Source organism: Ursus maritimus, unplaced genomic scaffold (assembly GCF_017311325.1).
Source record: "Ursus maritimus isolate PB19 unplaced genomic scaffold, ASM1731132v1 scaffold_11, whole genome shotgun sequence".
Taxonomy (NCBI): Eukaryota; Metazoa; Chordata; class Mammalia; order Carnivora; family Ursidae; genus Ursus; species Ursus maritimus.
In genome coordinates, this window is record NW_024423453.1 from 45891424 (window position 1) to 45918800 (window position 27377).

General features: G+C 36.2%; 1 long non-coding RNA gene across 1 annotated transcript in view; it reads left to right on the top strand.

The window, feature by feature from the left end:
• Window positions 1–27377, top strand: part of LOC103658058 — a 52560-nt gene that overhangs the window by 18436 nt on the left and 6747 nt on the right. The window contains exon 3 of the long non-coding RNA XR_567036.1: window positions 17895–17936. This is a non-coding gene — a long non-coding RNA (uncharacterized LOC103658058). The remainder of the gene's footprint in view (window positions 1–17894; window positions 17937–27377) is intronic.

Below are 27377 nucleotides of genomic sequence, written 5' to 3' on the forward strand. Positions count from 1 at the left end.
CCTGATCATACTCAGCCTTGATTTAGTATGCTCTTGTCACTTTATATGTGTGTGTGTATACACACGCATACATTTCTTTTTCTCCCTGTATTTTATTTATTTATTTATTTATTTTTTTATTTTATTTTATTTTATTTTTTTTTTTTTTTGAGAGAGGGGTTGGGACGGGGGTGTGGAGTGCAGAGGGAGAGAAAATCTCAAGCGGATTCCCTGCCGAGCATGGAGTTAAATGCAGGCCTCAATTTCGCAACCCTGAGATCATGACCTGAGTGGAAACCAAGAGTTGGACACTTAACCAGTTGAGCCACCCAGGCACCACTTCCTTCCTATATTTTAAACTCCTTGAGAGCCTAAAGCTGCTACCATGCTTCCTATTTTTACTGAGAAAACAGAAGCAGTTAAAAGAGCTTCCACAAGCTCCCATCTCCCCAGTCTTTTCACTGAACTTCAGGTAGGCATGCCTAACCCTCCATGTCACCTATTTTGACGAAAGAATTGTATATGCTCCTTGTGAATGCTAAATCCTGAGGTTGTGCTGAAGATGCTGTCACCTCTCCCTGACTGAAGGATGCGACTTCAGCAATTCTCCTCCCCCTGCCTCATCATTTTGTCTCCTTCAGCTGGATCATTTTCATCAGGATAAAAACACGCAGTTGCTTTCTCCTTAATTCTTCTCTTCTTATTCTCTCATGAACCCATGCCATTAAGACTCATTCTCTCTGTCAAAATTATTCTTGAAAATGTTACCAAAGAGCTTCCCATTGCTAAATGCAGAGGTCAATATTCAGTCTGCATCTTACATAAGCCGTCTAAAGCATTTGGCAGAGCTGATGACTGCCCCTCATGGAAACTCCTCCAGGATGACACATTGGTTTTCCTCCTCCCACACTCACTTCCCCATCTCAGTCTCTTTTTCTGCTTTCTCCACCACCCCAAAACCTTAAGCTTTTTTCTCTCCTAAGTATACTCCTTCCTGTGGTGATATCATGGAGTCTTAACTATTACATAAATATGTAATTCCCAAATATTGTATTTCCAGAATAATTCTAGCTCAGACTCTTTCCTCAATTCCAGGTTCATGTACCCAACTGCCTACTCTACAACCCCCTTGGAAGTCTAATCATCATCTCAACATGTTCAAAATGAACCTCCTAATCTTTCCTAAAGCTTGATACACTCATGCCTTCTTCATTACTGTCAACGGCAACATCACCCTTACAGTTGCTCGGCTTTAAATTCTGGACTTATTTTTAATTTCCCTCTTTAACATGCTACNCTCTTTCAGTAGACAATTTTATAGAAGGTACCCTAATCTATTACAAAGTATGACCATATCTTACCACCTTCACCCCTATCAAGCATTAACATCAACTCTCGACTGAATTATGAATAGCTACACAGGCAATCACCTACTGCTTCTACATTTTCTTCTTCTTGGTCTTTTTAAAACTTTTAGGTGAGTCAGTTAGAAGAAAGCATTCACAAACTCCTACTTCATTTTTCTTTTTTTTAAATTAACCATATTATGTCACTCCTCTGCTTAAAACTTCCAATGATCTTCCATATCGTCCAGAATGAAATTTAAAGTTCTTTTAAGTGGTCTACCTGATCTACTTTCCCCTCTTTGATATGATACTGTTCCTCTCCTTCTCTCCAACTCTGCTTTAGTTGCCTTAACCATTTTGCTTGACCCTGAATCTGGGGTACCCTCTGGCCTCAGGGCCTTTGCACTTGCTAACTACTATGCCTAAAATGATCTTCCTTCAGATATCCTCATAGCTGGCTCCTTTACCGCCTAGGTTTTTAATCCTATGCCCACCTTCTTAGAGAAGACTTCCTTGTTTACTCTATTTGGAATTGACAGGACTGCCTATCCCCTTGCCTGACTTATTTTTCTTCATAGCACTCTACCATCTAGCATGCAACACTTACTATCCTTGCTTATTGTTTATCTCTCCACTATAACATGAGCTGCATCAGAGTAGAGATTTTATGAAATGGTCATCTGAGTACCCGGTAGAAGGTTAAGCACGTGAGTGCACTCAAAGAAATATCCTAAAAAGAAATCTATTCATTCCCTTACTCCTACCCCCTTCCCATGCACATACACACAGTTACACAAATGATTCCTAGAAGAGTATTTTGCATTTAACGGGTGCCTAATGAATGATAGTTGACTTGTATATTAAAACTAACAACCTACTGGGGGATATATATTACGTACTTCCTTAATTGAATTCATATTGACATTTTGAGCAAGGTAGCAAGTCAGAATCCAAGAATGACTATGATTTGATTCCTCAGGTTTCTACCTTTCAGAAAGTATTGAAAATTGTGGGAGTTTTATATAACTTTCATAAATAATAAATCACATAGCATAAATAATAAACTATATCAAATAATGCATTCTATTCATGTCTATCTAGATTTTGTCTATTTAGGTAAGCTTTTATGTTTGATTCATTAAGAGGCAGTTTAATCATTATTGCACATCATTATGTGGCAAAACTAGGAAAATATCTACCACAAATGTTTTCTTCTGAGGGCTTGCCAAGGATTTGTAGACAGTAGATAACTATTCTTACCACATTTTCAAAGGAGCCTTAACTCCTTTGTATAGACCTACAGCAGTCAGTTCAACAAAAATATGGACAGAGAGAGAGAGAGAGAGAAGAATGCCTAGTACTCCTTAAAATTGAAGTTGGGAAGGAAACAAGGCAAATAATGAGTAAGATTAATCCATGTGTTCACAATCCCATTTTCTGCTTATCCCCAGAATCATAGTGCATTTTTACTCCAGAGAAGCATAGGTCTTTCACTTTCATGTCTTTAAGTTCTACTCTCTACTGATTTATTCATCTGTACAAATATGTAAAGGGATGTTCATGCATTATTAAGTCACCTCTCCTATGCTGCTTTTTTTTTTTAATGGTAACAGGTGCCTCCTAAAGACTCAAATACCTAGTACAAAAAAATTGAAAATAAGAGTGTTTTAGGCATATTGTCAGGGAGATGATTGGAAGTTTTGTGGGAAAGATCATCTTTCAATCCTCCTTTAATCATTACCTCATATGACATTATCATTAATAAAGCAGGAAAGTGTCTTCTGTATAGCCGCAGGAGAAAAAAATAACTCATAGGAGTCAACCAGAGGGCATTCATTCATTTGTTCATTTCAGTTAATACCTGAAAGCTCTGTGGTTAAAGTGCTTTAATAATCACAAAGCATTTTTATATACTTCTTATTTAATCCTCACAGTCATCTAAGTTTTGAGGAAAACTATCTTGCATTAACAAATAAGAAAACTGAGACCCCAAGAGTTTAGGGAAATGACTAAAGTCACACAGTTATGGGTAGAATTGTTGATACACAAATTTATAGATTCTAATGCTGAAAATATTGTCCTTCCTACTATATATACCTCAGCTTAGCATTTCCGATGCACTAATATGGTGGAATAGCAAAGTTGAGTAACCATGATCCCTACATTCCAACAATTTATAGATGGGTGGGGTTTTTTAATTCATAAAAAGGTATGATTTTGCAAAATCATAGTCAGAATAAGTGAAGCAAGACTATTGTGATTAGACATAGAAGAATTTCTTTACCATATAAATTTAACTGAAAAACTAACAATAAGCAAAGTAACCTTCTTAAGTACATGGAATCTGTCCCTGAAAATCATGAAGAGAACAATATAGAATTCTTCCTGGAATGAGAGTGACATTCACATCCTGGAGTCAAAAAGCTTCCTGTGACGTTTAGAGAGACCTAGTCTTCAACAGTTCTAAGTGTATTATTAACTTACAATAGTCCCTTTCTGCAAATGCCAGACCACTTGGTATTCAGGCTCAATAACTCTTTAAGCTGCAGACCAACACTGTCTAAGATAAAGAGATGTGAAGACTCCATTAAGTAACTCAAGTGAATTCTATACCAAGTCGTCTTGCTTTTAGTTCTGAGCTGACCTCTTATCCCTTGACTAACAAGGAGACAATGTCCTTATTCTTCATCCACTTGTGGATACCAACCATAGAAATGGGTCCTTGCCTTATTTTCATTTCCTATAAGGCTGGAGAGGAGGCTTGGTTTTGTCCATCCTCTTAGAAATTGGAGCCTCCTTTCTGAACTCCAGCTGACCACTGGGATCTTATTCTCAGTTTTCACTCTTTATGGAAACTACTGCCTACCTGCCTTTGTCTTTACCTAAGGAAAGTCTGAAGGACTTTTAGCACAGGACTTGGCACACAGTAGATATTATGGATTTTGAAAGGGAATACACAACAATAAATATGTCAAGATTAATATGTCTTCCGTGCAAGTTAGAGTGTAGTAAAGATAAATAAATATTTTTTAAAAATTAAAAGTGTTGCTGATGTTATAATAAAAGGAATAAAGTGTAAACTGGTTTAAAGATTTTTTTTTTTTTTGCTTTTTTCTGGCAGAATCAGAGAATACTTCTTGGAGAAAATGAGAAGAATAAGTAAGATTAGATGAACAGGATTTTCCTAAAACATGGGGAGACGTGCCCATTTTCTGAAGACAGTGATTAAAGTTATCTATATGAGGAAAGTATTCATACTGAAACATGGTAGAAGAGAAGAAGAAATTTGGGTATATGATGGATGGGTTGGAAATTCACTTTTCTGGACATTTGAAAATATCTGGAGTTTTCTGAGGAGAGTGATAAAAATCAGAGTGATCTCTTAGAGATGTTTCTTTGGTGACAGTTATCAGGATTTATTAGTTTAAAAAAAAACTTGAGGGAGGGAAATCAGTTAGGAACCAATTTAATTATCCTCATATTAAGTATAAGAGGTGATCTGAGGCAATGGAAATGAGATTAAAAAAAGGGGGGGAGTTATTGAAGTCTGGTGCTTCATGTAGAATCATGTTACAATGCTAAAAGAATTCAGTATAGAGATTTTTTTAATGCATAAAATTACAAAAGGCAAATCAGAAATAGGACAACAAAATTGAGATGCAAAGAAAAAATTGAAAGATATAAAGCAGAAAATGAAGACAAGAGGAAGAATAAAGATTGTGTCTGCCACATACAAGAGTGGGGAGTCAAGATACTAGTGAATTCATGCTCTGGAATCCAGGAAAGACCCACAAGTTAGAAACATCAGGTTTCTGTAAAGGATGCCATGTACAATGGGCAGACAACATGAAGAGTTGTTAAAACTTTCCTTAAGAAGCCTTTAAACCTTAGTAGCCCCTCAAATTCTATATGAGAATAAATCAGACCCTAAAATTGTCCACACCCAACAACAAACTGAGGATAATTCTCTAAAAAAACTTCGAACCCAGAGACACCAGACAAAGTCAAGGGTGGGAGGCCATACTGAAATGAAGGGAATTCCATGAAGGTTCACGCACTGAACAATGAAACCCATATAATACTTTTCTCGCTTTTCCACAGCTTTACCTACCAGGTTTCCCTCACAGGTGGAGGGGTAGGGGACTCATCTCTTTGGAATCTCAGTGGCTCAAGGGAAAACACTTGACATTTGGGGAGAGAGAGTGTCCTTGATAAAAACAACTGGATTCCTGTCTATCCTAGAGGAAACCTCACTGGTCAATAAGCCTTGAAATTGTACACAAAGTTTCTAATCTATTTTTAGGGCTCTACTTTTAACCATCAAATATCAGCCAAGGATTAGGAAAGCCATGCCACTTACTAGAAATAAAGAGGACAAAGAGAATAAGCAAGGTAGAAGAGAAAAAGCAACCCTGGAAATAGGAGAAAGCATTCAAGAAACCCTATGATCAATAGCCTTAAACAGATATATACATATATAATATATATAGGTTTATAATACAATCCATAAACTAACAATACTAAGAAGACTATGTTAAAATAAGACGGAAGATTTCAAACAGTAAAAAGTCTTAGATATTAAAAATATAGTAGCAGAGGGGTGCCTTGGTGGCTCAGTCGTTCAACGTCTGCCTTCAGCTCAGGTCATGATCCCAGCGTTCTGGGATCGAGCCCCACATCGGGCTCCCTGCTCAGGGGGGAGCCTGCTTCTCCCTCTCCCACTCCCCCTGCTTGTGTTCCCTCTCTCGCTGCCTCTTTCTCTGTCAAATAAATAAATAAAATCTCTAAAATATATATATAGTGGCAGAAACAAAATTAAATAGAATGGTTGGACTATAAAGATGAAGGAGTCTCCAGAAGGTATAACCAAAAGGCAAAACGGAAGATAAACAAGACAGATAAAATTTTAGAGGTTTAATCTTAAAGTTCAGACACTCAAGTAATAGGATCCCAGAAAAAGACAAAAGAAAATTTGAAAGAAAAGAAATCATACAGAAAGAAATAAGAAAACACCCAGGACTGAAATGTCTGGATTTACAGATCAGTGTTGATTAGTACCCACTTCAATGAATGAAAAGCTTTTCACAGCAAAGCACAGTATTGCAGAATTTCAGGGAAGTGAGATACAGATTAAAAACAGGCGGTCAGAATAGTCTCAGACTTCTCAACAGCAACTTTGAAGCTGAAAAGAAAATGGAATCATGCCTTCAATGTTCTGTGAAAAACAATTTTCCATCTAGATTTTGAACTCACATGGTCGATCATCAAATGAGAAAGTAGACTAAGGGCTTTTTCATATAGCCAAGCTCTAAAACTATCTGCCATACACTTCTCAAGAAACTACAGCAAGACTGACTTCATTAAAATGAAAGAATAATCAAGAAGCGGGAAACTTGGAATTCCAGTAGCAGGTTTACAAGAGGAGAGAAGTACCAGAAACTGCCACAGCCATGGAGAAGGGGAGCCCAGAACTGCTGCACAGCTGTCTAGATCAGTTCTTACGGAAGGGTTCCAGGAAGGAAGGCTCTAAGAATAAAACAAAAATTGATTAATCACCTGATAGGTTTCATATGTCGAGGAAGGAGTTACTTTTCTCTCCGAGTGTTTGTAGGTGAAACATAGTAATAGGTACAGAAAAAAATTTAATAAATGAAAATAAAACAAGTACTAATTCCTGGGAAAACTGAAAGTTACACAGTAAAGAACTCATACTCATAACATACTTATGTGACTCCTGTTGAAGTAACTTTTATTTAAAGGCAGTAAGGAAAATGCTGAATGTTTATTTAACCCAAACTAAAATAATGACATTAAGATGTTCAGAAAGGAATGAGAAGGGAAGGTTGTTAATATCGTAAAGAAATAAATTCTTATTTTTCAAGGAAGGAAGTAAAAAGTTACTATGTAACAAAATAGAATATTGCAAAAAATAGCATATACCCATTTTTTAGGATACATGATGGTGAATCTCGGAAAAAAAGCAGGTAAAAGGTATAAGACCATCTGCCTCTTAGAACAGAAATCAAGGATGGGAAAGAAATGTAGATATGGCCCACTACTTTTTATTGCAGGCTTTGTAGAACTCTTGATTTTAATTGACTTGACTGAAAAATTTTTAAGAAAGGTATAGATGTTATTGTAAAAAAATAATCAATGGATCAATGGAATGGAACAGAATGACCAGATTTTGGAGCAAAGAAGAATAATCTTTTTAAACCATGATTTCATACGTGGATGACTGAAGATAATTTTGGAAAGAATCATGTAGGAGAAGAAATCTGAAATTAGCCAGGGAATAGGAAGTTTAGTGTGGTAGGAAGAATGTTGTACTGACTGGCAGTTACTCCCAATTAATGTGTGAGCTTGGGCAAGTAAGTTTGCTTCTGTAGCCTCAGATTTTTAACCTAAAAGGGGGCTGAACTCAGTGATCACTACCATCCTCCCAATTTGTTTGAGAGGAACTTAATTTTACACTTGTGTTGGAGGTGTCAGTGAAGCAGGCGACCTGTGTGCAGGAGACTACTAGAAATGCAGAAGGGGAATGAGAAAAGCAGTCAGGGAGATAATTCTCAAGGCTTGAAAGAGTAAGAACATAGAGATAGAAATGGAAAGACAGAGAACAAAACCTTAAGAGATGGCCACTTTCAGGCAGGAAAGAAAAGGAGGTAAAAAGTGAATCATAGATGAATATTTTGAAGAGGAAAACTAGAAACATGGAGGTGTAAATTTCAGAAAATAGAACAGAAGGATAATTTCAGCTACTCATCCATTCGGCTTTAAAATAGTATGAAGACTTTGGTGGTATTATGAATTCAACAATGACCTCTGAACTTAAACTAGTAGGAAAATTTTGGTAGACCAAATTAAAATAAAAGTTCTAGAATTCATAAAGATAAGCTTTGTTTCCCTTTTTCATTCAGTAATTTTAGGCATCACATTATAGATGTTACCATTTGGAGCATCTGTGTGAATAAAGGTGGGCTTTTTATTTATCACCTTTAGAGATGTGGCAGTGATTGAAATCTTGCCTGAGACCATGAATTTTTCATAATAGCCAAGCGGCTATTCAGCCTAGCACTCTAAATCTGTAAACCTCAGCTGTGATCCAAGCAAGGTTAAATGGAAATAATACTGGACAATATTTCACCAAGCCTTATCATGCGTGCACATGCCACTTTCTTTCATTTCTTTTTCATGCATAATTATTCATCCATACAGCAAAAGCAAATCAGTTACACAAAAATACAAATTCACTTTTCACATACAAGTGGTAAACCCCTTTCTGAATTTTACTGTCTTCACTTTTACATGCTATTTTATTTTATACTTTAAATTTTATATTTTATATGACTGAGGATATCATGATTATTATCATATGAAATCTGTTTTTAATGTCAACATGACACACAATTTTATATATATATATAGAAATACACACACACCTTTATAAGGACTTCTCAATTTCAGCCGTATTATACATCCTTCATTTATAATTTTGTTTGGTTATTTATATAAATGTTACTAACATCCTTGTAAAAATACTTGGACTTCGTTTATATTTTTTGGTTATTTTCTTAGGTAATTATTGTATCTACCATGGTACTATTTGGTATAAAATGTGAAAATTTTGTATAAGTCCATTAAGTATTTTTATATTGCCTCCATCCCTTGAGATAGTATGTCAAATTATGTTTCTGTTATTTTAATAAACTGGAATATTATTTCTCTTTTCAACAGTTTTGTCAGTTATGGGTGAGTAATCCCTCTAATTTATTCTTTGGACCAGTGGAGTTAACCTAAAGGCAAGGTAGATGTTTTGCCTGTAAGTTGGAAATCTTTAAAGGTTGGCTTCCCATAAATACTTAATTCAACACAATAATTACATTAATTGGATATAGATTAAGTAGATTTAAGCAGAAAAAGAAGTGCAGTATGAGTCAGTAGAGGGCAGCAAAGATCAGAGAAAAGACATGAATTCAAGTGCTGATTCTTAATCCAGGAAAAAAAAAGACTGAAAGTTCTAGAGAGAGCAAAGGACCACTGCTTTCCCTAGATGTTTCTGTGGATCTTAAAGTCTTGGTCTTGCATCATCTTGGAATAACAAGCTCCACTAGGCTGCCATGTTTTGGAGAGTTGACTGCCACTTTCATTTGGTTATCAGCGGGCAAGGAACATACTCAGGCATTCTCAGGAAATGAAACTCTATACTTTTATGGGTATTTTCCCAACAAATATGGTTGTTCCAATTTTTTAATGAAATAGTTATGAAATAGGCCAATTGAGAATTTCTGTGGGATTTCTGCTTCTTCAGAGATACTAGATATTTCCTAATGATTTTTGTTTCCCCATCTAGAACAGTAAAAATGAAACAGATTTATATCTCTAAATATAGAGTTATTTTCTGGGTCTTTAAGAAAAACACACGTGTTTATAAAGGTAAAAAATGGGGGCACCTGGGTGGCACAGTCAGCTGAGCATCTGATTCTTGGTTTCAGCTCAGCCAGTGATCCTGAGATCCAGCCTCACCCGTGCTGTGCGCTCAGCTCGGGGTCTGCTTGAGAATCTCTCTCCCTCTGCCCCTCCACTGCCCCACCTCTAAAATAAATAAATAAATAAATATTTAAAAAATAATAATAATAAAAGGCAAAAAATAGCATAATTTTAGTATCTATTACTACTAATAGAAAATATTTTAAAGTATTTTTTATCTTTTACATATATTAATAGGAAAATCCAATAATAATCTACCTTTTCCTCTTTTAATTCTCAATTTGCTGTATATACATATTCACAGATTTATTGCATGAATATCCTCTCAACATCAGAAGGGGATTCTGAAGTTATAACAAATTTTGCTTGTGAGTGATAAACCCTACTCTCATTCTACATTTTGAAATCCATATTAAGATACATTGGTAGCCCTAATGTTTTAGTATTATATCAGTATTTATTCTAGTGGGTTTTAAGATCCCAGAAAATGTCAAATTTCATAGGTGTTTCTTTGGAAAATAAAACACAAAGAGTAACCGAACACTAGGGTCATCAATTAACAAAATAAAATCGTGTTTGTTTTATAATGTCACCCTTCTAATATTGACTTTGGCTGTGTAATATTGACTTTGCTTAGTGCCTATTGGACATCCTGGCAATATTGTAGCTTCTTTCCTTGGAATTTAAAAATTAAAGGAGAAACAAAAAGTACTTATCATACAAGTAGGTGTGTTTGAGGCCTAGAACTGGCTGGGCCATTTGGAAATTAAGAAACATATAAAAATTTAAAAATAAAAACCTCAGGATATCATTACAGGCTTTCCATTTATTCACGAGGGGATAGAAATAATATTGGCTTGAAGACTTCTTTTTTTTTTTTTTTTTTAAGATTTATTTATTTGAGAGACAGAAAGAAAGCATGCACATGAGCAGGGGAACAGCAGCGGGAGTGTAGGCAGAGGAAAAGGAAGAGATTCCTCTGAGTGTGGAGCCTGATGCTGGGCTCAATTCCGGGAACCTGAGACCATAACCTGAGCTGTAATCAAGAGTTGGAAGCTTAACTGACTGAGCCACCCAGGCGCCCGATGAAGGCTTCTTAAATAAGACACAGCCTAGAGCACAGAGACTGTTTCTTCCCCTCATGTTCCCAAATGACCAATCACCAAGCCCCGCTACTTTTATTTTATAACCATTTCTTGAGTCTGACCTCACCTTAAAGAGCCCTGATTATGTCACTTATAGTAACTATGGTCACCTGTAGTGACTTCCTAGCAGTCCCCTTGAATATGCTATCTATATTGTTGGCAGAATGCTAACACAGATACCATTTTTAAATACTACTTAAACACCTGTAATAAATCTCCATTCATCTACAGAACACCATCCTAATGCCTTAATATGGCAGATAAGATCGCTGTTATTTTTCCATTTGAAGTGTATTCCCATTTATTGACTAAAAAGAACTCAATGACCAATATTTCTGTGTTTAGACAGTGTCAGTAACAAAGCCAGAATTATTATGGGGAGTTATATCAAAGAATTTAAAGTCAGAAAATTAAATATATATATATATATATATACACATATATATATATATGAGTTTAATATATGCCTTAGCATCAGAGGAAAACCTAGTAAAAAAAAAACAAAGCAGAGTAGACAGTGGTCATGACAAAAACTGATGAGGAAAACATTGTCCAAGTTTTTGCCAGAAGCAATATAAAGAAAGGAACTGTACCGGAGATTTGTACGGTTAACTACAACCATACTGCCCCAAAACAGTATTTCTGTCTCTTAGCTACATTCCTTTTTTCTCACATTTCCTTTTCAAAAAACAATCATCAGCTCTGAAAAAACTAATTCCTTGAGACTTTTATAAACAATGAACAGTCATGGTTGGGCATTTCCTCTGAAGAAAAGATGAGAACCAAAACAAAGACGCTTTCATCTTCTGTTTGCACTTGGTAAACTAGCAGTATTAGTTAGAAAAGATCTATCATTTGTTTATTCATCTCCTCATGTGTCCAAGCACCCACAGAAAGTGTTTACAGAACAAAACAGCTCCTTTCGTTCTCCAGAAAATCAAGCTATTGCAACGGGTAGGATTAATTAAAACAGCATGAGTGTGGAAGAAAAAGCAGCTTGTTAGCCAGGAAAGAGACAGGCCAAATAAGCCAATCTTTCATTAAATCTTAAAAATGATAAAGGTACTTGTCTCTCAATGGATCCTGGACTTCTGAATACATTTTTTTCAACCTTTCTTGATTTTCACTTTGCATGAAAGAATATTCCTAACGATAGAATGGCTTTTAGTTGGTACAACTGCAAAGAACATTTCCTTTCTGTTATTTTATGCATTTTAAATATTTAACTGGGCAAAGTTAGTTCTCTCTTTCAGTTTGATCATTTGGTATCATATGTGTCTATTTGACCCATGACACATGCAAAAAAACACAATGACAACTAATTTTGAATAAATTTCACATAATTCTAAAAGATACTAAAATGAATCAGTAAATAATATCAAAATTAATCAATGTCTGGGGCACCTGGGTGGCTCAGTCAGTTAAGCATCTGTCTTTGGCTCAGGTCATGCTCCCAGGATCCTGGGATCTAGCCCCACATTGGGCTCCCTGCCTGGCGGGGAGCCTGCCTCTTCCTCTCCTGCTCCCCCCCCTTGTGCTCTCTCTCTGTCAAATAGATAAATAAAATCTTTAAAAAAAATTAATCAATGTAAAAAAGCCTCTGTACTAAAGTACAAAACATGATAAAGAAAATACTTGATGAGGTACTAGACTTCAATAATTTAAATATAGTTAGTATGAAAAGAAATGAGCATGTGAAAAATCAAGTAGCACTACAAAACCCCAATATAAAATGTCATAAAACAGTGGAACTTAGATGATAGAAATCCTGTTCCTATTGAAAATTACTACTGAACTCTTGAGTTGAGACCCATGCCATGAACAGACTTTGTCTCTCCTTGATATTTAATTTATTCATTCAATACAGTGATCTCAGCACTTGATTATACTTATTTCCATTGAAAATGCTATCGTTTTCCCTCTCTTCTATTGAACATGAGATGACTGCATTCACTTTCCTTAATAAGTAGGTACATAGTTATACCTTATGGTTTCCTCATTTTTATTAAGAATCCGTAACTCTTTATGGCTCCCTAGCTTATTAATTTTCAATTTTTATCACTAAAACTCACAATTAATGAATCTGAGTCCATGTTAGATGATTTTCGGGAGGATTTGAGGAAACGGGTGTTTGCTGTGGATTAGACGCTAACAGGAAGCAGGAGTAATTCTTCGATTATTTATTAATTTATTTATTTATTGAGATATGATCGTCTATCCTCATACATTTATCTGGAAGGAAGACTGGACTGAAACTGAATCTGTAAGTGGAGAAGCAGCGGCAGGTACTCCTCTTAGGGACCAGAGAACGGTTTGCTCTTTTGTGGCTTAGGTAGCGTTTATGTTTTTTCAACGCTCAGATATGATTACTAGGGATCTTGCTCTTGTCTTGATTTATCCTGGTCACAGAGGGGTTTTGCCTGATGCACCAGCATAGCTGATAGCACCTGGCCAGTCCCAGAGGTCATCGGCTGCTTTCTTTTTCTCCATTTTCCCTGTAGGCTATGTGAGGTTTGTCTTTCTTTTTCTTTTTTTTTTTTTTTAAGATTTTATTTATTTATTTGACAGAGAGAGACAGCCAGCAAGAGAGGGAACACAAGCAGGGGGAGTGGGAGAGGAGGAAGAAGCAGGCTCCCAGCGGAGGAGCCTGATGCGGGGCTCGATCCCAGAATGCTGGGATCACACCCTGAGCCGAAGGCAGATGCTTAACAACTGCGCCACCCCGGCGCCCCTATGTGAGGTTTTTCTGATCAGGGTTTTTTTTTTTTTTTCCCTCTGGAAAATTTAGTAATCATAGTCGGACTAAGATGAGTTACTTGCTCTTTCTGTTGCAGGAGGTGTTGTTCAACACTCTTGTGTGACCGTTGCTGCGTAGTAACATTTGAAATGGGTCAGAATACACCCGCCGACTGTAGTACAGGCAATTATTAGATACAAAATGATCATCAGTCTTGACAGAAATCTTGAGGCCAGGATTCTAGATTTTAAAGCCCAGGGAATAGGGCCACTTGTGTTTGTTTTAGAAAGTGAGGTAACTTCTTTTTCTTAGGTGAGTCATGGGTTCATGTGTTTTTCTTGTAGTATAAAGATGCAGCCAGAGCTTTTCCTGCAGTATAAATCTGCCTTAATTAAGAGAAAAGTGAGGATGATATAAATTGTCCACGACCCTTGCTAACAAATTTAGACTAGTTTGGAAGGCTTGCAGAGTAGATGTTGTATTATTTATGGTTTTTGCTACAAAGTCAAGTTTTGCATCATTTTGCCAGTTGAATTATCTCAAATGTGAACATTGCAGCTCATATATGCCTGAAGGAGTCATTACCCTTCTGAGAGTTTTTTAAAGAAGCATGTATGTACCTTCTTTTGGAGGTTTATGAGCACCCCCCCTCCCAGGGAAACATAATCTGATACATGACAGTCTTCAATATCTAAAAGTCTCTAACGATGATTCTGAAATACAATAGAGAAGAGAGCATGTGTAAGGCCCAATGAAGTCACTTAGGGGAGAATGTAGCTAGAGAGGAAAAAAGGACCCAAGGACACTACAACATTTGAAAGTCAGGTAAGAAGGAAGGAACAGCAAAGTACATAGAAAGAAAGTTCCTGGTGACTTGAATTTTTAAAAATCTGGAGAATATGATGTCAAAGAGGCCATAAGAGGGAAGATTTTCAAGGAGGATAGATTCGGCATATGGTCAATTGATGCTGGAAATCAAAATAAAGAAAGAGAGGATGACCACTGGGTTGTATAAAAGAGAGGCCAGGGTTATCTTGACAAGAAACATTCAGTGACTGGGAGGGACAAAAACCATTTGAGTAAAACAGTGATTGGAACAATAATCAGCTGGAAAGTATAATTCTTAAAAATTCCAAGTTGCATCAAATTATGAACAAGACTAACAAAAATTCCACAAAATCTATATTAATAAAATATTAAATAAAACTACCAAAATTATAAGAAAAATTAAACAAGCTGAAATTTCTATTGTGTTTGTTCTTTGATGAAATGATGTATCATAAATAAACCTATTTTCCCTAAGATAATTTATTCATTTAACTTGGTCCTAATAAATTTATTCCAGAATTGTTCATGAAATTTTGCAAGTTGATTCTAATGTCTATATAGAAAAAAAATAGCTCAGTTGGTTAAACATCTGCCTTCAACTCAGGTCATGTCCCAGAGTCCTAGGATTGAGCCCTGGTTCTGGCTCCTGCTCAGTGGGGAGTCTGTTCCTCCTTTTCCCTCCGCCTCTCCATCCCCTTGTGCTCTCTTTCTCTCTCAAATAAATAAATAAAATCTTAGAAAAAGAAAAGAAAAAAGTTAACTTGCAACAACATCCAGGAAAATCTGAGGCGGAAGAGTAATGAACATAGATTGGTCATACGAGATAATAAAATATGTTATAAAACAACAGGAAATATTAGCACTGGCCACAGATAGTCGATACATAGTCTTAAATATATATGAATTGTTTTTTACTGGTGAAAGTAGCATTCTAAGTCAGTGAGGTAAGGGAGCAGAGTAGGTGTTGATTAAATGTTGCTAGGGTGGGGGTGCCTAGGTGGCACAATCAGTTAACCAACCGACTCTTGGTTTTGGCTCAGGTCATGATCTCAGGATCATAAGATCAAGCCCCATGTCAGGCTTTCCGCTCAGCTCGGAGTCTGCTTGGGACTCACAGTCTCTCTCTGCTTCTGTCACATGTTCCTCTGTGCCCATGCTCTCTCTCTCTTTCTCTCTCTCTCCAATAAATAAATCTTTCTAAAAATTGGTGTTAGGATAATTGGATAGAATCTGGAGAAAATAAATGAGCTAGATTCCTTCTTTCAATCTTTACACTAAATAAATTTCAGAAAAGCCAATTTTTATAAGTAAAAAATTTAAACCACAAAATATGGAAGAAAAACACTGAAAAATTCTTTTATTCTCTATTTTAAGATAAAGAATTTATTTTAATTAAAAAAAGAATTTATTTTAATTAAAAAAGAATTCATTTTAATTAAAAAAAGAATTTATTTTAATTAAAAAAAGAATTTATTTTAATTTAAAAAATTAAAAGGTTTTCCATAGCAAGAAAAATTTAAAAACAATAAATTATAACTCAGTAACTTAGATTTTTAAGTAACACATATTCTAATAAGCTAATTCTCTTTATGTATGTACTGTCCATACAAATCAGTTGGAAAATTATCAGCAACCCACATTTTAAAAATGTGTACACATGAATTCACAGAAAAAAAGAAATAAAATTTTGAAGATCTCAACCTCAATCATAACAAAATGAATGTACATTAGAATTTACACTCTGACTGCATAACTGAAGCTTTATATCCACTGAACAACTCTTGTCTGCTTACAAATATGGTACCTACGATTAACGGTACCGTATTACGCGCTTCAAAATTTAAGAGGGTAAGTCTGATGTTATGAGTTATTACCACAGAAAAGAGGGGGATGAATACAAGGAAACTTCGGGAGATGTTGGATAGGTCTATTACCTTGATTGTGGTGATGGACTCCAGGTGTTTGTATATATCCAAACTCACGAAATTATACAGGCTAAATGTGAGCAGTTCTCTGTATATCAGTTATACCTCAATAAAACTGTTGTTAAAAATTACATTTGGCTATCAAGTTTTCAATTAATGCTCTTGGCGAAAAGCAAACTTTCCTAATACATTGAGTTAGGGAAGGCATGGGAAAAAAGTCTCTCTCATACAGCATTGGTACAAACATGCATTACAACCCCGGGGAAGGCAATTTCACAACATCTATCAAAACTGTAAATAAACATACCCTTTATTTGATAATTCCACTTTTAAGACTTTATGCTATAAACATATGCCATAAAATATAATTACAAAGATTTTCAGAGTGGCATTTATGGGAGATAGCAAGCCATGAATTTGTTAAAAGGAATGAGGCATAACCACATACATTTTCCATGAAAGACTTCCTTGATAAATCCTTAAGTGGAAAAGCAAAGTGTGCTATACTTTGTGCAAAATAACAAAAATAAAATCACTTCAAGAAAGAAAAACCTGAGCATTGGAGATCAATGATAGAAAAATTGCTTACTTTGTACTGCCTAACATTTAGTACAATTTGGATCTTTACTATAGTCATGTGTTGCTTTCTCAAAAAATTACATTAAAAACATTTTTGAGGAAGACAAAAAATCCATGGTAGGTAATAATTTGATGGCAAAGGGTAGAAAAAATTAACTGTAGTTTGTTGAGACAGATACAGAGAAACTAGATTAATATGGGTCAAAGTTTTGTTTTTGTTGTGATCATCGTTGCTTTTTAAAAACAAAGAGTTTTTAAAAGGTCTATTATAGACCCATCCAACTAAACCTGAGGGTCTGATTGTATACCCATGAGAATGAACCAGTTGGGTGGGAAGGAAGGGTGTTCACACAGAGACAGAATACAAGTCCTTGAGAAGACGCAAGGGATTTAATTCAAGTGAATAGAAGAGTCCACCCATGATCACATCGGGGGTGCTTCCATTTTAACAAGTAGAATGAAAAAAGTTGTTAGATTTGTATGTATCAAAGTGACGTACTCTGGTGGAGATATTGGCCTGGTTGGAGCAAAGAGACATCTCCCATTTTAACAGGTAGAAGGCTGAATTAGGGATACAAATCCCAGCTAAGCTTTTATATCTTTAGACGAGCAGAAGGAGAGCCTGCATCTAATCAATCCATGAGTTGGAAACTAAATCATCGTCTGACAGTGAGTCTCACTGGAGATGGTGGGAGAACGTTGTGGAAAGAAGATAGAGGGTCACGTACCAGTCTCCGATCATGGGAGATGGAGTGGGACTATCAGACGGGTTGAGAGCGTTTTGAGGATTGTAGTTAAGTTAGAGAGAAATGATAGTTATTACAAGGAATGAAGAGGATAATAATGGAGATTAATCTGTTTACAGGGGAGTCTGATGATTCACCTTGCAATCTAAACTAGGCTAAAGGTAAGTGAAGATGGGGGTGAGGAGGCCAAAACAATGTAGATGTAGGATAAGTGGATTTAGGATCTGAATTAATTCAAATAGCTGTCCTGGGGATTAGTAGAGAAATGGAACCAGAAGGCTAAAAAGTGGGGCTGGAGTGGGATGTTTGAAATAGAGATCTTAGTGATAGCAGAATACAGAGTAGGACCACAAAAGTGGGTGGCTGCTGTGGATCTGGGGAAAAGACTGGAAACAAAGGATTTTTCTATTCCTCATTTTCTAAGAGATTTGACAAGTAGTAGGTATTCACTCTTATCAAATACATTTTTAGCCTCTTTTGAAATAGCTCTTTTTTTATTGAACATATATACATATACATATTATTATATATAATAACTTATGTTGCTACTTTTTAATATTATTAATATTGTCTTAAATATAAACATATACACATTGTATATAATATCTTACATGTATTATATATAAATATTATATATGAATATATACATATTATATATAATATCTTATGTTGCTACTTTTTAACTATCTTCTTGTGGAAAAAAAATACTTGAAAATAGTGATGACTTTCTTAACAGTCTGTTTTATATAGTTTGCTAGGATCTTATTTTGAATTTTCACATTTACAATCATAAAAATGATTATACGTTCAGAACAATATCGTCTTCAGAGGCTGAATTGGATAATTTTCTATCCTTTTCTATACTCCTGACCACGTGATTTGGCATGGAAATGTTAAATCTGTTCCTTGTAAATTTGTAATAAATCATCTGTTTTTATTTAAAGTTTTATGTGGAAATAATATTTCAATATGCATTTTTTCATTTTACTTCCTATTTCTTGGCATACTTTAGAAGTTTGTTATTGCCCACAAGATCATTTATTCCATAGAAATTTTTAGATGTATTAGCATTGGGGCGTATACAGCATTATTTTATAATTTTAATATCCTACTTATATGTTTTGTATTCCTTCCCTCTCATGAAAAATTTGTATTTCATGATTACAGTTTCCAGAAATTTAACATTCCATTTTTTCCCAAAGAATTAACTCATGTTCCCTTTGCCGTTCCACTGTTTTTTTCTCTTTCTTAATACACTTATTTTAACTCTTTCCTTTTTTTTCCTTTTCTTCCTTCATTCTTTTTTTTTTCCCTTTCTTTTCTTTTTAAGTGTGATTTATAATTTTTTCTGGACTATCCTATGTTAAAGACTTAGTTCATTTTGGTGTTATTGTTTAATCATGGACTTACATCTGACTTTGAACCAATTATATCAATTTTGTAATTATTTTATTTTATTACTATTATTAATTTTTATTTTATTTTTATTATTTTTCCAACTGCTTATTGTCTATAATGATTATTTTATTTTATTTTATTTTATTTTTAAAGATTTATTTGTTACTTGGGGAGGGTGGGAAGGGTAGAGGGTGAGGGAGACAGAAATTTAAGCAGACACCCTGCTGAGCTCAGGGTCTTGATCCTATGATCCTGAGATCATGACCTGAGCTGAAACCAAGAGTCAGATGCTCAACCGACTGCACCATCCCATTGCTCCAATAATGATCATTTTAAAGGTTTCCTTTTTTAAAATCTCAAGTGTCAGAATGATAAGAGTTTGAATTTTTCTTTGCTTCTTTTGCTTTGCAAATGGTTCACTTTTTGAATTTTGTATTACATAGTATCAGATTTTTATTTTTATGTGTGTGTTAAAAGAACTGACCTGAAAATTTTATGTGAAGAGCCTGTGAGTGACTGTAATTCTTTTGATGTGCTTGGCACTGAAATATCTCACTAACATGATCCTAGTTCATGGATAGTCTCTAACTAGCAGTTTACCTTTTCTTTGAATTGAGTTTTATTATGGTGGAGGGTTTTTGTTTTATTTTGTTTTTTGGCATGTTGTTGGCTTTTTTTTAACAAAAACTTACAAGGGAAAAAAAAAACCTGTGGGAGCTAGTAATTTTTAATACCTTGGGCAGAAAGAACAAAGGATAGATAAAATATTATTATCACTGAAGCAGGCATTATCTTACTAAAGGGATTTTAAAAATATGCAGCATGGCAATAATTGTTGTGCATAACTGCTGATGTTCTGAGAACAAAACAATACTGCTAATATCTATATAATGCTGTGAATTTTATAATTGATACCTGACAATTTTATGGTTGACATTTCTGGACTAATCATGACATGATTTGTTTTTAAAGTCTGTAATTATAGAGTCAAGCCATGAGAAAATAGATCACTATATCCATAAGTGATAAATTCGTAAGACAATACAAAGATATTACACATCTTCATGCTATCTTCCTGAGAAGCTGTAATACAAACCACAAACCCTAGATTTCCCTAAGGTTCTCAGTTTAGGTGGTGGCCCTGGCTAAATGAATACTTAGGAACTGATTTAAAAAGATGAACTCTAAAAGTCAGAAGTAACTATGAAAGAATAGCAGATTTATGTATGATATCTGTGTTTCTTGTTAGGAGACATTTTAAAGTGTTACTGATAAATAATAAATGGAGTGTCCCAAAATGTTACTTAGTAAAAATTGGACTCATACGGTCATCCTATGATAAACTTGGATAAACTGTCAAATCTGCCTATATTTTTTTTCCCTAAGAACAGACACGTTTTATTCAGTTCCTGCCATTAAAGTTGTTTTTATTGGTTATTAATTCCAACTTCCTTCCTGTTAAAAAATCCATTTTTCATTTATTTGTTCTGAGCCATGCACTACCATGAATGTGTTCAAAAATTGTTTAAGCATATAAACATTCAGTTTCCCTGAGTGCTAGTCCAGTACTAGTCTAATGAAGTCACAAAAAAAGAAAAACTTGCTCAAGTTTTCTTTATACATTTTTACTGTTTCTCATTCTTCTTTATCTTCACGTTTTCCTTGGCCCTTAAATATTGGTATATTCCAGAATTCCAGCCTAGTGTCCTTCTCTTTCCATCTGGATCTATTATCCAGACAAATCCATAATTCTGGCTCAATTACTTCCCACTTCTCGATACTCCACATAGTATCTGACCATCTTTCACAAACATAGGTCATATTATTCAACAATATGATGATTTTTTGAGCAACCGCTGTGTTGTAGACACAATGTTAGAGTGGAGAAAACAAAATCAAATGAAATATTGATCTCAACACTTGAGGAGTCTATTGGATTACATATGTCCCCTAATTTTAGAAATTCTTGATGACTCTCCATTACTATAAAATATGTCCAGATCTTTAAGGCCACCACAGGTTGTAGTCCACCCTGTAATGAACATTTTGTGTTTTCTCTATATCTCTGGTTGCAACATCTTGAAGTCTTTTGGAAATCAACCCCTCTTCATTCAGTGCACCCACTTTTTTGGAAAAGGAACATGTGACTCATAACTAGCCAATCAATACACTGAATTCCCTAGACCACAGTGAATAATTTAAGGGTGGGAATATGGACAGGCTTAGCCAATAAGCACAGTTTTCTCTTCTTGGTCACAGACATTGATAGAAAATTAATGATGACCCAAGGTGATCCAATAAGAATCCTTGAACTTAAAAAAGACACAAGTCTTTTCCACTGGACTTGAACTTGGGGAGATGTCAGCTGAAGTTACTTTTGTCATACTGTGAATACAAAAAGAGAACCTATCTATACTATTAGGGTGTGATCAGGGAATGGAACAACTAGAAGCGATATGGAATAAAGGATGAAGAAGCTGATGCATTTCTTAATGATGTTGCACATGTGCTCTACCTGGACCCGCAGAAGCTGAAGGATGAGGTGCGGCAGGTGATAAAAGAGTTACAGGCCACATGGCTGTCCCATATCAACAAGGTAAAACAAATCCACATAGGCAGTCAACATAGTTTGGCATCCTACACCGACTTTCAAAGCTTAATGCCTACAGCTTCACTTCCACTTTCTTTTTTTCTTTTTTTTTTTTTTAAGATTTTATTTATTTATTTGACAGAGAGAGAGAGAGACAGCCAGTGAGAGAGGGAGCACAAGCAGGGGGAGTGGGAGAGGAAGAAGCAGTCTCCCAGCAGAGGAGCCCGATATGGGGCTTGATCCCAGGACTCTGGGGTCATGCCCTGAGCCGAAGGCAGACGCTTAACGACTGAGCCACCCAGGAGCCCCTCATTTCCACTTTCTAAGTCTTGCTGCATTTCACTTGTGGCAAACCCTAATCCAGAATCATAGAGAAAAAAGAACTGTGGTTCCAGTTTAGCAAAAACGGCACAAAACCAGCATACCCTCTAAAAAAGGAATCAAGGGGTGTGTGGGTGGCTCAGTCATTTGAGCCACCAACTCTTGGCTTCAGCTCAGGTCATGATCCCAGGGTCCTGGGATGGAGCCCTGAGTCAGGGCTCCCTGCTCAGCAGGGAGTCTGCTTCTCTCCCCCTCCCCTTGCCCCTCTCTCTGGGGTCATGCTCTCTCTTTCTCAAATAAATAAATAATCAATACAAAAAACATGAATCTGAAACATGAACAAAAGAAAACTTGATCCTGTTAACATCCCCCAAATCAAGCAAGTCCTGGACTTTTCAGTTATGAATTAATACACTTTCTTTGTGACAAAGCACTGTGGATTGTATTTTCTCTCACTTATCAAAAGATGGAGAGCTGGCCCTAAGAACGGAACATTGCCAATAGCTGACACCAAATTCAAAATTGACAGAATCAAGGAGAGGGGAGAACTCTCACGCTTCTGATCAGGGGCAGATAATAGTATTCGTAATTTGGTGGTAGAGGGTAGAAATAGGTAAATACACATCCCATTTTAGCTTGGCGCTCAGAACTTATCCTTACTGAGGCAACAGCATTCCTGATCTCGATATGAAAAATGTGAGATTTTGAAATGTGGCTCTTGTTCCTATGGTTCTCTAAGTCCTATAAGAAAAAGACAAGCTTATGTTGAAATTGGTTCACTTAAATGCAGCCAGGAAAAAAAAAATGTGGCTTTACTGAGAAATACCTTTCTCCCCAAGACCTATTCAAGGTCACTGAGAAATTTAAAGATTACAAAGCTGAATTCTCTCTTCCAAACTAAAGTTACTGCCAGCAAAAGCAGAGAAGTAGGAACAATAGGAGGAAATAATATTAAAGCCTGTGAGAAGCCAGGTTCCTCCAAAGAAGTTCCTATTTTAAACCACTTAGAAAAGAGGATGATTACCCCACCTGAAAGATACCACATAACATGTACTTGGGGGCAAGAGTCAGAGCAGTTCTATCTCCTGCCCCACTCAGTGTGGTAAATAGTCCCAAGTCAGAAGCAAGGTTGAGACAATTAGATGAAGGGGATGGGCAGAGCAATGTACCTGGAAGGTATTGAGACAGAAATATGGGACCTCGTTCTAATACAAAGACTTGCTTGAAGGGGCGCCTGGGTGGCTCAGTGGGTTAAGCGTCTGACTCTTGGTTCCAGCTCAGGTCATGATCTCAGGGTTGTGGGATCGAGCTTCACATCCAGTCAGGCTCCACACTGGATGCGGAGTCTGATGGAGATTCTCTCTCTCCCTCTCTCTCTGCCCCTCCCCCCCAAATGAATGAACGAATGAATTGATGAATTAATAAAATCTTTAAGAAAAAAAAGACTCACTTGAAGTGATTTCTGGTCTTTCGTAGGAGACCATGGAGTTGTTTAGAACACATAGATCGAAAGCCCACTTAAATTTTTAGAGTGTTGTCCCATCCGCACTGGGAAACAATAGGCTATAATTACAATCTCTAAGACATATCCCAAATTCCTAATTCTATCACTGTGGAAGGGGGTGGGGCATACACCACATGTACATCTCCCATTTGACCACTGAGAATTAAAAAACACAAGAAAAACCAAATAAATAAACAAACAAACAAAACCCCAAACAAATAAATAAGGAAAACCACCCAGAAAAGAAGAATCAGGCCAACTGATTCAGAGTTACTGACAAAACAATTCCTTCTAGCACCAGAGCAAACAGGGCAAAGAACCCTTGTTACTTTTTTTTTTTTTTTTTTTTTTGAGCCAGGTATTAGTGGACTCTTGGCCACTGTATTTTATTTCTCATTTGACCCACCCAACAGAAGTTTTTTGCAAATATTTCTTTCCTCTGTCATTGTCTTTTGCAAATGATAGGTTATTGTATAGAGGTAACTCTCCTGTTAGTTTGCCGGACCATGAAGAACTACATGAATAAGAATTGAAATTAACCAGAGGCATAGACCTGGACCTGGATACAATAACTGGCAACAAGGATAAGGCTGTTTTATGATAGATGGCCAAAAGGACAATCTATTATGGATCTTTGTTGTTTTTCAGCTGCCATGACCCATAACCTCAGTTTTTCAAGGGGGTCTCTATCCTCAGCTCAGAGTGGAGTATCACCATACACTTGGCCAATAGTACTCTGCAGTACTGGATCAGAAGTGGGAACCTGATGAAATGGATCCAATCAGAATGAATTATAGGACAAGCATGGGAGTGATTTAAAAAAAAAAAAAAAGGGTTTCCTCTCTTTCCCTCCAGCTTTGAACCGGGAAGAAACATAGGGCAGAAAGTGCACACCATGGTAAGGAGTGTGTCTAGCAAAATATGAACTCAACAGACAAGAACCAGAGCTGAGCAATGCAAAGAAACTGAATCCTGCTAGTTGAGAAAGGCTCTGAATTGAGAAGAGATTGAAAGCTTACTTACCCTTATCTAACCCTAGGTTTGTCAAGAACATAAGCTAAATATCTTTTCAGTTAAAGGTACTTGAGATTGAATTTGCTTTCACTTTTAACAGAAAAATAAATCCCAACTAACCTTTTCAATTTACTTCTCCCTCCCCAATCCACAATTTTATGCCACAATCTCCCAAAGTGTAACCAAATCTCACATTTTGAAGACTTAGCTCTTGGAAGGCTTTTTTTTTTTTTTTTTTTAAGATTTTATTTATTTATTTGACAGAGAGAGAGACAGCCAGCGAGAGAGGGAACACAAGCAGGGGGAGTGGGAGAGGAAGAAGCAGGCTCCCAGCGGAAGAGCCTGATGCGGGGCTCGATCCCAGAACGCCGGGATCATGCCCTGAGCCGAAGGCAGAGGCTCAACGACTGAGCCACCCAGTGCCCCTCTTGGAAGGCTTTTCACTGGAATGTCCATTTTCCTCTCCTGCCCAGAAAACTTCAGTTTCCCCTTTAAGGCTAATAAAAGTGTTGCCCCCTTTGTGAAAGCCCTCCCAAACATTCTGAATGGATGAATGTGCTTCCAAAGCTATTACCGTTTCTAAGTTGACACCTAAAATGACTGGTGAATCTGTTGTGTGTGTCACTCAGATACAATAACAAAAATAACAAGCTAAAACGACAACAATACAATATTGTAATACAATAACAATTAGCTGGTGGGTTTCTGTTTCTTACACCCTATTAGTTGCTTTGGCTTTCTACGGAAAATTACTACAGGTACCCTGCCCCCAACACACACACACCCCGTTTTCAAAAGTTAGCATTATGTTGCTTCACTTTTACAAAAGACCTATATTTAGTACCTTTGCTAACTAATTTGGTTCTTTGCTTACTAGAAGAAACCCAAAGAGGATTTTGGCTTTTACGGAAAAAAGTGAAAAGCAAAAGCAGCTTTTAGCATTTGTTTTGCCGCCAGCCTTTGGAGGCAGCCTGCATCCCAAGCAGCGAGCGCGGCCCCTCCAAGCTCCTTCCTTGGAAACGGTGCTCAGCACCTCAGCACCAACTCCGCAGCTTTGAACTGTATCTGCGAGCATCTGGGCTTCATCTTGATTTATTTTGTGCATCCATTAGCAAGATGTGTCCCACGCTATCAGAAAAGCCTAAGGGAGGTTATTTTTTAGGTCTGGTAATGCTCAGAAGTTCTTCCGTATAAATTAGTGGTAACTTCTTTGCCTCATGCTTGAAAGTTTTCCTAGGAACGCTCTATTTTGGGATAGCACAGGGGAGACCTGCATGTAGGACTGAAAATAATTTGTAACAAGATACTGGCAGTTGCAGTTACATTGTCATTTCCAAAAAGTGTATTCCTTTTGTAAAATCATTTTTTTCAATGAAGTGTATCACTTCTTTTCCGAGTAGGAAAGTTATAATTCTTAAATAACACTATGCTTAATTGTAATATTTTGCATGAAATAGAAACTCAGTGAGTGTTGACTCCTAATTACATTTAAACGTTGTGTGCTTTTCTGTGCTAAGTTCCTCCAGAATTTCTTTTTCTTTTTATTTACTCCCATTTCAGTAAGTACGTAAGTTGGCTGAAAATAATAATTTCCCGAAGGCCGATAAACAAGAGTATTTTAAAACTGACAACGCTCTATTATTGAGGTTATGTTTTAAATGCCTTGCCTTATGTGGCTACCCTATCTGGTACTCAAGGGGACAAGTGACATAAATACAGACGGTGATTATCAAAACTATTTTAGGTATTATCCTGGTGACCAAAACAAAGAATGTTTATTTTTAAATGGGGATGTTACAAAAAATATCATATCCTCTGTTTCCTTTCGTTCAGTATGTTCTAGCGTGGTGTTTTATAAGCTATTTTTCATATGTTTACGGCACAATGCTGACTGTTTTTATTAGGAAATGGTCTGCTGGCTGAGTGCCCATTCATTGTATCCCAGCATTTTCCCTCAGCTGTGTCAGAGCAACAAACCAAGAAGTTCACGACTTCCTCATTAATTCTGGAAAACTCATACCATGAATAACATATCATGAACCTAGGAAACTTTTTATGTCTTGACAATTGCTGGAAGTGTTTTATTTTATAACAGATTTCAAGACTAGGCGATTTAAATAGCAAATGGTGGATATTGTGGAAGCCGTCTGTAAGTCTCATAATTTTCCTATAGGATAATAATTGTGACGCAAACCCTGTGAGTTAGGTACTAATAACTTGTAAGCCTATTTCCCTTTTCAATGGTTTCTCATTTGTTGGTTTTATTACCATAATTTTTTATTGTGAAAGATAGCATAAGGGATCATTGTTAAAGGTCGATGTTTCCCATAATTTATGAGGACACTTCAAATCGCCGAAGTCCTAAAAGTAAAACTGGAAATCTTGTGCATATTTAAGTTAGAAATAATGCCAAGAGAAGGAAAAGTGTGGATTAACAGAAAAATGAATTTTTAGCCTATTTATGCGTTAGTTCCCACCCATTCACTCCTCCATTTTCTGCCTTTATATCAATTAGAAACCCACTCTTCTGCTAAACATTTACGATGCAAAGTAAGAGAATGACCTTGGGCTCTGGACACAGACAATCTAAGTCCTGCCTGTGCAACTTAGTTTGTTAATTTAATTTTCTAAACCTTAATTCCATTTGCTAAATGATGAGCAATTGATTCTGCTTATAAGTCTGTTATGACTATATTAGAGAAAATAAATAGAAAGTACATTGTAAAAGAATGCCTTGCGATAATAAATAGGACATGTTCATAACAGACCCCCAAC